The 15,126-nt window shown below is 55.9% G+C and overlaps 1 pseudogene; it reads right to left on the reverse strand.

The window, feature by feature from the left end:
• Nucleotides 1-12,130: 12,130 nt before the first annotated feature.
• LOC111545798 lies at nucleotides 12,131-12,711 on the reverse strand (annotated as a pseudogene).
• Between the last annotated feature and the right edge of the window lie 2,415 nt (nucleotides 12,712-15,126).

A 15,126-nucleotide genomic window follows, 5' to 3' on the forward strand; every position in this document is an offset into this window, starting at 1 on the left:
GGCCCAACCCGGCGTTCACCTTTCCTCTGTTGCCCCGGCCGGCCGGCCCAGCCCGGCACAGCTCTCCCTCCCTGGCCAGGGCCCGCGTGTGGGAGCGGCCCTGCACTCCCCGGCCTGCACTCCCCTGGCCACCACAATCGCCCCGAGCTCGCGCGCAGCCCCAGTTGCCACGCGGATCCCCTGCTCAGACTGCGCTGCTGAAGCCGGCGCTTCGCTTCAAACGGGCCGCACTAACTCGCTCCCTGTGCGCAGTCGAGTGCGAAACTCCTCCGCGGGCTCACGGGGCTGCCGAGGCGGGGCTGCAGCCGTCGTCGGGGCTGGGGCTGGTCCCGGCCTGAGACAGCTTCGTGGGCGGCCAGGCTTCTGGCTCTTGCGGGGCCAGGTCGGGGTCGAGATGGACGGACGGGAATCGCACTGGCAGCCTGTCTCTGGGAAAAGAATTTCCTACGGGATATAGGGGGATTGAAAGGGGTCCCGAGACCCTTCCTACGTGGGAGCAGGCGTGCCTGAGAGCGGAGTCCCTCCGAAACTGCAGGCAGCTCCGCGAGAGGCCTCAGTGCGGGTTCGGCTTGCGACTCGGCCTTGGGGCTCCTTGCTGAGCTGCAACTTCGGGAAGCCCGTGGCGTTGCGGCGCCCCTTCCTTCTTGCCTCCTAGTTCTGTCTTTCTCCTCTGCCTCTCTCTTCTTTCCCTTCCTCCCCTCTATTCCTCCTGCCCATCACCCCAGGAGTAGACTTGCTTTGCAGCGGTTTTGAGGCACCTCGGAGCCCAGCGATCCCCTCTCCCGAAGCAGGGAGCTGCTGAGCCGGGCGGAAAGCCCCCGCTTCCTGCAGGTTTCTCCGCTCCCCAGCGTCAGCCTCAAGCCTCGGACCCCAGGCCCTGACATGCTGGGTGAGGGGGCTCACCCCACCTGCCGCACTTCTGGCTCCCACCACAAGGCTACAATTTCAGATGCCACTAACCGAGGTGCCTGGACCCTGTCGGCGTGGGTCAGGTTCGCGGGTTAGTCTCCGTTGGATGGTGTGGACTCCCCACACCTTCTCCGCAGCGCGGAGGACTTGGGTGGAAGGACAGCGAGCTGACCTCCCATAAGCGAGACCCTGTGCTAACGCCCCATGGCATAGAGGCCCCTCCACCACCCGGACGCGCCTGGGCTAAGAGGGCCTCACACCTGGCGGCCAGACTCCAGACCCCTGGTCCCCAGTTCCTGCCAGTAGTCTCCGGCATCCCCCGTCCCCGTTGGCACGCAAAGGGAGGAAGGCGGCGGTAGCTGGCCTTCAGACCGGGCGCCCGGGTCCGCCCGAGGATGGCGCCCAGGGAAGGGAACACCTGGCAGAAGGCAGGACCGTTGGGCAGGGCGCCAGCAGAGGGCAGCCCTGCTGAGGAGGGAGGTGGGTTACGGTCCCCGAACCCTCCACTCATTTTCCGACGCAGCCGGCGGGTCACATCGGCTCCCTGGCCAGAGCTCGAGTCTGAGGGGAGGTATGCAGTCGATGGCTCCTGCAGGGGACCCTCACCTGCGCCTACTTCTTGGCTTCTAGGAAGACCTAGGTGGAGAGGAGAAAGTGCTGGGAGCCAGGGAGACGACCTCGGGGAGCGCTGCCAGGAGCCAAGCGCTGCGGCAGCTCCCAAGCCCCGACAGCGACCTCAGTTCCTCCAGCAACCCAAAGGGGGATAAGGAGTGCTGTGTGTCCGGTGGACTGCCCCTTTCCTCTCTGAGCCTCAGGGTCCCTGTCTGTGCAATGGTTTGAGTTGCACTTTGTGAACTGAGGTTTCTTTGCTTGGTCTCACTTTGGGTAAGATCACTTTCCCCCACGACAATCCCGAGGATTTTGCCCTCTCCAGGGCCAGGTCCCACTGCGGGAAGCCCTCAGGTCGGTGCATCCTCCGTGCTGGGGCGCAGCGTTTGGGTCCTGAACCTCGGCTTAGAGTCAGAGGCTTGGATTCCGCTGGCGCAGTGACCACGGGCTCGGACTGCGGCCAGGGAGTCCCATTCCTCTCCTCCGGACCGTCAAACCCGGGGAGCAGTGCTGGGAGCGGGGCGGAAGCGGAGCCCAGAACAGCCTCCCAGCTGGTGTGCCCAGACCTTCACTGTGCTCACATTTTGTGCTTCTGGTCTAGCTGCAAACCCACCTGGACCCCCGCCCGGGGAAAAAGGAGCCTGTTGGTAGCGCCCAGTCTCAAGGTGCATTGAAATAGGGAGCAAGACCCTGGGCTCGCATCTCCCCGGGAGGAGATTTCGAGGGGAAACAGTCCGGGCTTTCCCAGCGGATGACCCATGTCATTTTGTCATTTTCCGCGGGGCCCCGGCGCGGAATGTGCTCGCGCAAAAGCCCCCTCCCCTCGGCCGGGCCGGAGCTCGCAGGCACTGTCGCCCCCCTCGCCCGCTGGCCGCCACTTGGCGATCTCTTTAATATTCATGGGCGTTAATAGAGAGGCCCCCAGTATATCGGTCCATTGTGGGCGGCTCGTAGGACTTGAATAGGCCTCGGCCCCCTTTCTTCGGCGCGGCTTCCCCAGGGGCCGGGCCAGGAGTGAATGGCCCCGCTTCCCGCTCCGCGCCCCCTCCCCCTTTCAGGGAGAACATCTTTATCCTCATCGCCGCCGCTGCCGCCGCCGCCCCGTCCCCCATTCACGCGGCCCCGGCTCCGGGCGGAACGAATCAATTTGCCGCGGCTCTTCGGAGGTCATCCTCGCCGCCCGGGTACCCCCTTCCCCCGAGCCCACGGGAGTCGAGAGAGGGCCGCCGCGGCAGGCCGACGGCCCCACGGAGGGACACTGAAGGGGAAGTGGAGGAGAAGAGCAGGGGGCGATCCGGAGGGCTGGTCGGGCCGGGGCGGGCGAGACAGGCTCAGGGCCCGGCAGCCACCCAGGGTCGGCTAATTTCTACTTGTTGCCTCGCGCAGGGCGGAGCGCCGAGGGGAAGGAGGCCGGGGCCCAAGCCCAGAGGTCCGTCCGGCCTCCCCTCGAGGCACCAGCGCGTGTCCCTTCGGCCTGGCTGAGGCACCTATGAGACCGGGGGCGTGTGGGACAGCCCAGGGTTTCCCCGGCCCCGCGCCCCAGCCCGCACGACGCTTTCGTTCTTGCCGGTGCACCGGGGCTCAGCTCCGGGACGGCCAGGTTGCGACAGTGCGCTTCAGGGGGACGCTCGGAGGAGCTGCCGGCTTCGCGGCTCCTGCACCCTAGCTCTGGGGCCCCTGCCTGGGTGCAGGGGTGGGGGGTGCGAGTCGGTCAGGCCGGACCAAAGCGCACGGGTCCCCGCCCCGCTCGCCCCGCCGGCTCTCAGAGGCGCAGAAAGAAGCCCATTGTCCGCCGAGAAATACATTTTTGGGGGCCGAGTGAAAGCCCGTCTTTCTTTTGAACTTTAGAAGAAAGTCTCCTGTTCTCCCCCTCGGAGGGAGAGATTTGTCCCCCTCCCGGGAGCTCCTCGCGCCTCCTCCTCCCGAAACATCTGCCGGGGGAAAATCCGCCCTGGAGGGCAGATCGCGCTCGCTTTAAGCCTGGCGAACTCATTAAAAAGATATTAGCGGCGGGGGCAGGTCCAGCGCAGGTATCGATCGGCCGGAATGAGCCCGAGGAAGAAAAGGCGAAGAATGCGCCCGCGCCGCCTCCGCGCCCCAGCCCCGCACAGGGAGAGGGGCCACCGTGCCGCCTCGCGCTGTCCGTGATTCCCGCGGCCCGCGGTCCAGCCGCCCCCGCGGGCTCCTCGGCACAGCCCGGGCGCAGCCACTCGACAACCCTCCCCTGCCCGTGCCGCCCTCCGTCCTGGCTTCCCCCGCGCACAGGTTCTCGCCCGCTCCCCTCCTCCGCCCGCTGCCGTCGCGCGCCCAGCAGCCGCGCCTCTCTTCTCCTCCTCTCCTTCTCTTCCTCCTTCCCCCGCGCTCCCCTCTTTCGCTGGCGCTCTGGCCCCCTCTTCAGCTTCTCACACCCTCTCCGCTTCCTCCTCACACGTCTCTCTCTGGCTTTCTGAGCCTCAATCTTTCTTGTTCCCATTATCGCAGTGGCCCAGGAAATTCCTTCCTCGCATGCGGCCCGCGCCGCTCCCCGCCCCCCACCCCCTGTTCCCCGTAGGACGGTTCAGGGCTCCAGGGCGCCCCCGCCGGCGCGTACAAAGGTGCCGGTGGGCTGCCGAGGTGGTGGGGGCGAGGCCAAAGGAACGGTTTCAACAGACGTGACTAGGGGCCGGGCCTGCGCGGGGCTGCCGGCGGAGTGGCGGCCTCGGCGCAGTGAATGGGAACAGCTGCCCAGTCTCCCACCCCACCTCCGTCCCCGCCCAATCTAATTAGCCCTCGAGGCTCGGTAGAGACAAAGGCGCGCCACGGGGCGCCCACGTGGAGTGCATAGGCGCGAAGCCGGCGCCCCAACCGGCAGGTGACTGGCACGCGAGTCTCCCCAGGCGCCCCGGGGCGGAGGAGTGGGGAAGCCCCTCCCTTGCGCCTCTCGAACCCCCCTCCATCGCCCACACCCCAGGCCGGAGATACCAGCGCCACAGCCCAGGCCGATCAAGGCGGCAGGACCGACAGGAGAGACGCCGGGGACACCAGGAGAAAGGGCGGTGGGAAAGCCAGAGGCGCGGGCTTCTGGAAGCAGAGGGGGCGAGGGCGGTGGGGGGGGGGGGGGAGACTGAGGCAAGGCGATGCCCGGGTGGAGGAAGCAGAAGAATGGCCGAGTTGGAGACGCGGAGGTACAAAGACGCCGAGATGAAGGAAGCAGAGGGGGAGAGGTATGGCTTCCTAAAGAGCCCGAGGCCTGGAGAGGCTTTCAAGAGCTGGACCACCAAGAGGGAGTTACAGGGTGCTACAGAGAGACTGGGGTGTGGGGGCAAAAGGAGTCCTGGGGAAAGCAGGAGGGAGCGGATGGGGAAGGCAGGCTGTTTTGAGTCTGCAAGAGGCATCGTGCCCTCCCTGTCCGTCTTCCCTGGCCCCTCTGGCCTCCAGCTCACCCTCCTCTGCTGCCTGCCCCTCTGGTGGGTCTAGGGGTAGCCAGAAGGAGCCCTCCCCCACCCATTCACAGCCTCCTCTTCCGCCGGAGCCCCTTACCACCCTACAACACTCAGCCCTTCCTCCACGACCTCTCCTGCCGCAGCCTCCTGCCTTCCAGAACCTTGCACTCAATTCCACCTGAAATGTCCTTCCTGCATTGCCCCAGAGCAGACAGGGGGTTGGAGTTAGGGGCCGGTGCCCTGACTGCTGCTCCCTGAGGCCACCTGCTGCCATCCAGACCATCTCCTGCCTCAGGGGAATCATTAGGTTGTTCAACAAATATTTATTGAGCACCTACTGTGTACCAGGTCCCATACAAGGCCCTGGGGGCACCGAGTGACCAGGGCAGACCCAGTTCTTGCCTTCTCAGACCACCTTCTAAGCGGTGCACCCTGGTAGGCCAGAGCTTCTGCTAGGTCGCCCTGGCGGCTCTGAGGCCTCTCTGGACAGCTTTCTCTGAGGGCTCCTGCTGAAATGGCTATGACCTCATTTGTAGAGTGGGAACAATAACCAGGCCTGTTTGTGATGTCTGATATGCCAGGTGAATAAGCTCACACTCAAGTTGCATAGCGAATGGTGAAAAGGTGCTTGTGACTGGCATTCCTATTACTGTCCCCTCCCCAGAGACCACTCCCCAGGTGAATAGGTCCTCTGGGGCCATCAAGAAACACCCAGGGCTGCAGAGACCTGCAGATATGGGTCCAAGTCTGGTTCCAGCAGCTACTGGCCAGGAGCCAAGGCACCCACTTGTCCTCTGTGAGCCTCAGTTTGTTCATCTGCAAAATGGACATAAAAATAGAACCTCCACTGGGAAGGTTTTTGTAAAGGATCAAAGATGATGCATGAAAAGCTCACAGGAGAGAGGATGCACTTGACTTACAAAAAATGCGGGCACCTTCATTACATTTAAAGGATCACATATGGCCGGGCATGGTGGCTCACACCTGTAATCCCAGCACTTTGGGAGGCCGAGGCAGGTGGATCACTCGAGGTTCAAGACAAGCCTGACCAACATGGCAAAACCCCATCTCTACTAAAAATACAAAAATTAATCAGGTGTGGTGATGGGTGCCTGTAATCACAGCTACTCAGGAGGCTGAGGCAGGAGAATCACTTGAACCAGGGAGGTGGAGGTCACAGTGAACTGCAGCCTGCTGACAGAGAGAGGCTCTGTCTCAAAAAAATAAAATAAAATAAAATAATAAAGAAAGAAAGAAAGAGAAAGAATAACATGGTAGGTCACGTGTGGTGGCTGATGCCTATAATCCCAGCACTTTGGAACGCTGAGGTGGGTTCAGGATTGCCTGAGCACAGGAGTTTGAGAACAGCCTGGGCAACATGGCAAAATCCCATCTCTACTAAAAATACAAAAAATCAGCCAAGAGTGGTAGCACCCACCTGTAGTCCCAGCTACTTGGGAGGCTGAGGCAGGAAAATCACTTGAATCTGGGAGGCGGAGGCTGCAGTGAGCCAAGATTGCACCACTGTACTCCAGCGTGAGCGACAGAGCAAAATTCTGTCTCAAAAACAAAACAACAAAAACAACAGCAACAAGCACCACGTGGCTACATGGCTTTGGAAAACATGGAAAGAACAAAGGTAGGTATCAAATATCACCTGTAAATACATACTGAAAGCAAAACCACATGCTAAGAAAGTTGACCAGGATGCCAAGGCGTCTGTGAGCCCTTTCTTACAAAGAGTGACTGGAATGAAGAACAACAGTCATCGTATAATGAACAGTTGCGGCCGGGCGCGGTGGCTCAAGCCTGTAATCCCAGCACTTTGGGAGGCCGAGACAGGTGGATCACGAGGTCAGGAGATCGAGACCATCCTGGCTAACACGGTGAAACTCCGTCTCTACTAAAAAAATACAAAAAACTAGCCAGGCGACGTGGCGGGTGCCTGTAGTCCCAGCTACCCGGGAGGCTGAGGCAGGAGAATGGCATAAACCCAGGAGGTGGAGCTTGCAGTGAGCTGAGATCCGGCCACTGCACTCCAGCCTGGGAGACAGAGCGAGACTCCGTCTCAAAAAAAAAAAAAAAAAAAATGAACAGTTGCTAGGCACCCAGGGTATCTCCATCCGTCCTCAGCCCTGTACACTGAGGTAGCTGCTGTCATTATCTGTAACTCACAGAAAGGGAAACTGAGCCACAGGGAAGTTAAGTGTCTCATCCAGGAACACCTCTGGCCCCAAGCAACAGTGGACCTGACCCCGATGGCTGCTGTCACAAGAGATTTACTTTTTCACCTAACAGAGTGCAGAGGTGGATGTGTGTCTATGACCTTGGCTCAGCAGTTCAAGGATGTGAGGCCTGAGGTTCCTTCTGTTCTCGTGGCAACACAATGGCCACTGCAGCCCTGCCGTCACATTAGAGGCTGGGAGGAGGAAGGGGCAGTGTCACTGACATGCCCCTGGTCACACACAGTAAGCAAAGAGGAGAGGTGAAACTGAAATCCAGGCAGCCTGAGTCCAGGCTGGGACTTTAACTACAACCTCCTGGCTAGGGCTGTCCAAGCCAGAGGAACAATGACTTGGGGGACGCATGCACTTTCTGCCAACCCCAAGAGCCCGTTCCAGTGGGCAGGGAGCAGCTTTTGTTCACTGCACAGAAGCTAGGCCCAGGTGTGCAGAAATGAACTCCGTGGTCCCTTCAGACCCATCTCAGGACTGGGGCTTCTGGAGGACAGGCATCTGGTCTGAATCTTCCTTGGTCTCCCGGGCCAGCACCGGGGGCCAGCACACAGAGAATGCTCAGCCCGTGAAAAAATGACAGGGTAGATGTCATACCCGCAATGGCATGGACAGGTTAGGGAAGTACAGTGAAGGCTCCGGCCTTGCCTGCCTCCTCTGGATGGCACGAGGGAGCCTCTGAATCCCAGCAAAGCAGATGGCAGCTCCAGAAAGTGCCAACAGGCCAGGGCAGCCCAGATCCTCAGAACCCGGGGGCCCAGTCAAGATGTGGGAAGAGATGGTGAAGCCAGTCATAAATGCTCCCCGCTAAGTAGACGCAAACAGCAAGATGTGTCCTCAGACCCCAGATCGGAGCAGGAGAGACCTGCTGCAGTGGGTTGGGCCTGCTGAAGATACTCCATTCCCTCCCCTTCCCTGAAGCCAGGGCCTCAGCCTCCCCTGGACTTCCCTCCAGCCTCTGGCCTGTCTACCCTGTGAGGTGCCTCCCCAGCACCTGCCATATCACCCCCACCGCCCCAGCTCCCAAACCGTCAACAGCATGGAGGGCAAAGCACCAACGGCCCTGATCCTCGAGATCCTGTCTGTTCCCGGGCGAAGCATTGGGTCCGGCACATTCACATGAGGCTGTAGGCAGCTCCTAGCAGCTCTGTGAGATGTGTCCCTGTGTTTGCCTACTTTTACAGAGGCGGAAACTGAGGCTTGGCGAGAGTCTCGAATGCGCTCTAAGCCTGTGCCCTTCCTCTGTCTGTTGACCTCAGCCTTCACCATCTCTCCATAGTCCAGAGAATAAAACCCTCAGGCGTCCTATCTGCTTATCCCTTTGTCCCCATACGAGTCCAATGCTCAGAACTGTTGAGACGTCAGAAAACGTGTGTTACACTGGCCTGGAAAGAGATGTTTAATTCTATTGTTTGTCTGTTTGAGATGGAGTCTGTTGCCCAGGCTGGAGTGCAGTGGCGCAACCTCAGCTGACTGCAACCTCCACCTCCCAGGTTCAAGCGATTCTGCTGTCTCAGCCTCCCAAGTCGCTGGGATTACAGATGCACACCACTATGCCTGGCTAATTTTTGTATTTTTAGTAGAGATGGGGTTTCACTGTGTTGGTCAGGCTGGTCTGGAACTCCTGAACTCAGGCGATCCACCCACCTCGGCCTCCCAAAGTTCTGGGATTACAGGCGTGAGGCATTGCGCCCAGCCAGAGATGTTCTAGATTCTAGAACATCTAGAAGGGAATTCTAGATTCCCTTCCCCACTCCCTTAACTCCTTCCCACCTACCCCCTCCTCTGTGTCTGGGGTCAGACCTTGGATAATTAGGGAAGAAACTTATTTGAAGACCAGTTCAATTACTTGTAGTTACAACGAAAGGGAATTTGCTGCTCTAAATGTTCAAGAAGACACAAGTATTCCAGAGCCTTCTGGACACACCAGACTCTCAGATTTATCATGTATTCATTTTAATTATGCAAATATTTAATGCCCACCCACAATGCATCAAGCTGGACCTGGAGCTGGGGGCATGGAGCAAGGGCGAGTCATACAGTGCCCAGCCAGCCCAGCCCTGGCAGCCCCTGGTCACTGGAGACTTTAGTTAAAGGTGAGTTAGTTCCATCAGCAGCTACTGGGAACTTGTCCCTTGCTGTTGCTGTCCACGCACCGAGAGGCCAAAGAAGAACCAGCTGGGTTCTGGCCATGAGGTGTTGTTTCCTGCACAAACTGGGCCTGTGGACCGTGCCCCCACTATGCTGAGGGATGCTTGCTAGAATTTTAGAATCCTTCCCACGGGATTTCTTTTTTTCTTTTTCTTTTTTGAGACAGAGTTTCACTTTTGTTGCCTGAGCTGGAGCGCAGTGGTGTGATCTCGGCTCACTGCAACCTCTGCCTCCCGGGTTCAAGCAATTCTCCTGCCTCAGCCTCCCAAGTAGCTAGGATTACAGGCATGCACTACCATGCCTGTCTAGTTTTGTATTTTTAGTAGAGACAGGGTTTCACCCTGTTAGCCAGGCTGGTCTCAAACTCCTGACCTCAGATGATCCTCCCACCTCGGACTCCCAAAGTGCTGGGATTACAAGCGTGAGCCACCGCGCCTGGCTGGAATTTCTTTTTGCTTTTCTTTTTTTTTTAAATAATTTTAATTTTCTTTTCTTTTTTCTTTTTCTTTTTCTTTCTTTTTTTTTTTTGAAAGAGAGTCTTGCTGTGTCACCTAGGCTGGAGTGTAGTGGCATGATCTCAGCTCACTGCAACCTTTGCCTCCTGGGTTCGAGCAATTCTCCGCCTCAGTCTCCTGAGTAGCTGGGATTATAGGCACCTGCCACCCCTCCTGGTTAAGTTTTGTATTTTTAGTAGCGATGGGGTTTGGCTATGTTGGCCTGGCTGGTCTCGAACTCCTGACCTCAAGTGATCAACCCACCTTGGCCTCCCAAAGTGCTGAGATTACAGGTGTAAGCCACTGCCCCGGTCTAATTTTTATTTTTATGTTTTTGAGACAGAGTCTCACTCTGTCGCCCAGGCTGGAGTGTAGTGGTGTGATCGTGCCTCACTGCAAGCTCCGCCTCCCGAGTTCACGCCATTCTCCTGCCTCAGCCTTCTGAGTAGCTGGGACTACAGGCGCCCGCCACCACGCCCGGCTAATTTTTTGCATTTTTAGTAGAGGCGGGGTTTCACCATGTTAGCCAGGATGGTCTCGATCTCCTGACCTCGTGATCCAACCATCTTGGCCTCCCAAAGTGCTGGGATTACAGGTGTGAGTCACCGTGCCCAGCCCTAATTTTTATTTTTAAAATAGCTTTATTGAGGTGTAATTAATATATATTAAGCTGCACATATCTAATGTATACAATTTGATGAGTTTGAACATATGTACATGCCCTGAAACCATCACTACAATCACAGTAATAAACATATTCGTCGCCTCCAGAAGCTTCCCCCAGCTCCCATGTGTGTGTGCCAGTGGCTGGTGGTGGGACGCTGGTAAGAACACTTGAGATCTGCTCTCTTAAATTGTTTAGTACACAATACGTTATTATCAATTATAGGTACTACGTTGTCTTTTCGATTTTTTAAAGACAGGGTCTTGTTCTATCATCCAGGCTAGAGTGCATTGGTGTGATCATGGCTCAGTGCAGCCTTGACCTTCCGGGCCCAAGTCATCCTCCAGTCTCAGCCTCCTGAATAGCTGTGACCACAGGTACGTGCCACCACACCCGGCTAAACCTGGTTATTTTTTTTTTGTTGCCGGTTGTCTGAGATGGAGTCTGGCTCTGCCTCCCAAGCTGGAGTGCAGTGGCCGGATCTCAGCTCACTGCAAGCTCTGCCTCCCGGGTTTACACCATTCTCCTGCCTCAGCCTCCGGAGTAGCTGGGACTACAGGCGCCCGCCACCTCGCCCAGCTAGTTTTTTGTATTTTTAGTAGAGACGGGGTTTCACCGTGTTAGTCAGGATGGTCTCGATCTCCTGACCTCGTGATCCGCCCGTCTCGGCCTCCCAAAGTGCTGGGATTACAGGCTTGAGCCACCGCGCCCGGCCCCGGCTAATTTTTAAACCTATTTTTGTAGTGTTGGGGTCTCCCTGTTTTACTCAGGCTGGTCTCAAAATCCTGGCCTCAAGTGATCCTGCTGCTTCAGTCTCCCAAAGTACTGAGATTACAGGCATGAGCCATCACATCTGGCAAAAGTTTTGTTTTGTTTCATTTTGTTTTTAAGACAGGGTCGGGCTCTGTCACGAAGGCTGGTGTATGGTGGTGCCATCATAGCCCATTGCAGCCTCCAGCTCCTGCTTTCCATGGAATTTTTGAGGGAAAAACCCTCTCATTCTTGTTCTCTAGCTGGGCAGGATGTCCTTTTGTTCCCAAGAGCGCTCTTAGAGGGGGTGCTAAGAGTCCCCCACCACAGAGGAAGGAACTGCATTTTCACAGCTGCAGATTTTTTTTTTTTTTGAGACAGAGTCTTGCTCTATCTCCCAGGCTGGAGTGCAGTGGCCGGATCTCAGCTCACTGCAAGCTCCGCCTCCTGGGTTCACGCCATTCTCCTGCCTCAGCCTCCCGAGTAGCTGGGATTACAGGTGTGCACCACCACACCCGGCTAATTGTTGTATTTTTAGTAGAGACGGGGTTTCACCATGTTGGCCAGGCTGGTCTCGAACTACTGACCTAGGTGATCTGCCCACCTTGGCCTCCTCCCAAAGTGCTGGGATTACAGGCGTGAGCCTTGGTGCCTGGCTTGAGATTGTGTTTTTTTCTTGCCTTTTGGCATGCCTTGCAATATTTTGTTGAAATCTAGACATACTGTATCAGATGACAGGAACTAAGGTCAAGAGGCCTTTAGTGTGAGGAGGGTCTATTTCATTTTATATTTATTTATTTATTTTAAAGGCTTGTTTTATTTTATTTAATTTTATTACGTGGATCAGCCGATCCACATAATAACGGAGGCCAGTATGTACAGACAAAGGGGGAGCTTTTATTTCTTGGTCTTTTCCTCCTGGGACAAAGTCTTGATGATCTCCTTCTTGGTCTGGAGGTGTTCTTCATGGACCTTGTGTGCTTCCTTGGTCTTAGACCTGTGGGCCTCAGCCTGGTCAGCCAGGGGCTTCTTGCGGGCCTTGTCTGCCTTCAGCTTGTGACTTGTTCCATGAGAATCCGCTGGTTTGTGAACACATTCCCTTTCAACTTCAGGTACAGGCTGTGATACACGTGGCGATCAATCTTAGATTCTGAGCAGCCGGCGCAGATCCCTCATTCTCCTCATCCACGTGACCTTCTCTGGCATTCAGGCATTGGCTGCACCCTTCTGCTTACCTATGCCCAAGGGCCTGTCCTTCTGGCGGGTCAAGGTGCTTTTCCAGCATCGAACCCGGGAATGGACCATCCCAGGTTTGCAGATGATCAGCCCATCTTTGATCAGCTTCCGGATCTGCTGACGGGAGTTGGCATTGGCAATTTCATTGGTCTCATTGGGTCCAACCAGACCTTCTTCTTGCCACAGTAGAGGACACTAGAGAGGAGCCTCTTCTGAAGTGTGAGCATACTCATGGCTGCAGCTGCAGCAGCGAAAGGAAAGCGCTAGATCGCATTTTATATTTATTTATTTAAATTTTTTGAGATAGGGTCTTGCTGTGTTGCCCAGGCTGGGGTGCAGTGGCATGATCAAGGCTCACTGTAGCCGCTAACTTCCAGACTCAGGTGATCCTCCTACCTCAGCCTCCTGAGTAGCTGGGACAACAGGCACGTGCCACCAAGCTCAGATAATTTTTTTGTAGTTTTTGTAGAGATGGGGTTTCGCCACGTTGCCAAGGCTGGTCTCGAACTCCTAGGCTCAAGCGACCACCCACCTTATCCTCCCAAAGTGCTGAGATTACAGGCGTGAGCCACTGCGTCCCGCCGAGGCTAGATTATCTTCTTTCTAGGAGCTGGGCGGTGTTAGGTGTTTGCTGGGGCTGCAGGTGCCAGAGGCTCCACGTCTTCTACTGTCCTCATTGTTGTCTCCCTTCTGACTTTGGGAGGTCTGAGCCTTGAGTTCTGTGGCCTGTGACTCCCATGATTGTACCGCAGCCTGTGGATGTGGTGAGGTGTGGGAGAGGGGGAACATTCTGTCCTCAGTCCTGGGTCTTGGGGCTGCGACATTCACAAGTATCCCTGCAGGGGCGTCACTTTCCCCTCCCCCCGCCACTTACTACCTTCTCTGGCTCAGGTTCCTTCCCGACCTAATTGCCTGCAACCTGGCTCCTTCGCACTGTGCCTGTTCTCTGCGAAGCCTGGAGGGGGATGAAGGGGGCTGGAAGGAATATTCCCTTCCCCCACCTGGGATAGGCTCTGGCAAAGCAAAGCTCTTCCTCCTGGAATGGGGCCTTGGCTAGAAGGCTTTGGGTGTTTTCACAAGGATCTCTACCCCCACCGCAGCCAGAGCCTGTGGGATCTTTTGTTTTTTGAGACAGAGTCTCGCTCTGTTGCTAGGCTGGAGTGCTGTGGTGCCATCTCCGCTCACTGCAAGCTCCGCCTCCTGGGTTCAAGTGATTCTCCTGCCTCAGCCTCCCGAGTAGCTGGGACTTCAGGGGTCCACCACCACGCCCCGCTAATTTTTGTATTTTTAGTAGAGATGGGGTTTCACCATGTTGGCCAGGGTGGTCTCAGTATCTTGATCTCGTGATTCACTTGCCTCGGCCTCTCGAAGTGCTGGGATTACAGGCGTGAGCCCCCGCACCCGGCCCCGGATCTTCGACAGAATCAAGTGGGATTACTGGAGGGAAACCCATGAAAGTGTGGGGCACCCCCTAGCCTGAAGACTTTGTCCCTCTGATGCCAGTCCACACGCAGCCTCTAGCAATTTATCCGAGTTCCCATCTGTGTTCCCAGTTCGGGGTCCTGTGGCTTCTGCTCCGGGTCTGCAGATGTCGCTGGGATTCTCCAGGTTTTCCTCTCTCCTGACTTCTGGTGGAGCTTTGCCTTGAAAACTCAGTGCTCTGAAACCACAGAGAACTTCAAGAAAAGTTTCAACTGCAAGAAAAGTCATCGATTTTCAGTTTGTCCAAGTTTTTTATTTTTTAATTTTAATAATGAAATAATAAGAGTGGCGACTTTCAATTTTTTTTTTTTTTTTTTTTACCAGTACTTGCTCTGTCACCAAGGCTGGAGTACAGTGGCACCATCTTGGCTCATTGCAACCTTGGCCTCCCAGGCTCAAGCAATCCTTCTACTTTAGCCTCCCAAGTATTTGGGACTGCAAGCACGCACCACTATGCCCGGCTAATTTTGTAGTACTTTTTGTAGAGATGGGGTTTCGCCATGTTGCCCATTGCATTATAGCCTGGGTGACAGAGCAAGACTCTGCCTCAAAAGAAAAAAAAAAAAAATTAATGACAGGCAGATAAACACAGATCCAGGAAATACCAGAAACAGAAAGACACACACACACACACACACACACACAAACAAGCAAAACAAAAAACAAACACATACAGAATTCACACCCAGCCACAACATATTCAAACTGCAGAAAGCCAAAGAGAATGGATACAAGGGCAAGTGGCATTTATTGCCTCTTCTTTTTTTTCTTTTTTTTGGATGGAGTCTCACTCTGTCACCAGGCTGGAGTGCAGTGGCACGATCTTGGATCACTGCAACCTCCGCCTTCCGGGTTCAAGCAATTCTTCTACCTCAGCCTCCCAAGTAGCTGGGATTAGAGACACCTGCCACCATGCCCGGCTAAATTTTTTTGTATTTTTAGTAGAGATGAGGTTTCACCATGTTGGCCAGGCTGGTCTCGAACTCTTGACCTCAGGTGATCCACCCACCTTGGCCTCCCAAAGTGCTGGGATTTCAGGCAGGAGACACTGTGCCTGGCCAGCAAGTAGTATTTAAATAGCCATATATAAATATACAAATTATATATAGAGATAAATATATGAATACATATATATGTGTGTCTGTGTGTCTGTGTGTGTGTGTGTGTATATATAT

The sequence above is a fragment of the Piliocolobus tephrosceles genome, chromosome 14 (assembly GCF_002776525.5).
Source record: "Piliocolobus tephrosceles isolate RC106 chromosome 14, ASM277652v3, whole genome shotgun sequence".
NCBI lineage: Eukaryota > Metazoa > Chordata > Mammalia > Primates > Cercopithecidae > Piliocolobus > Piliocolobus tephrosceles.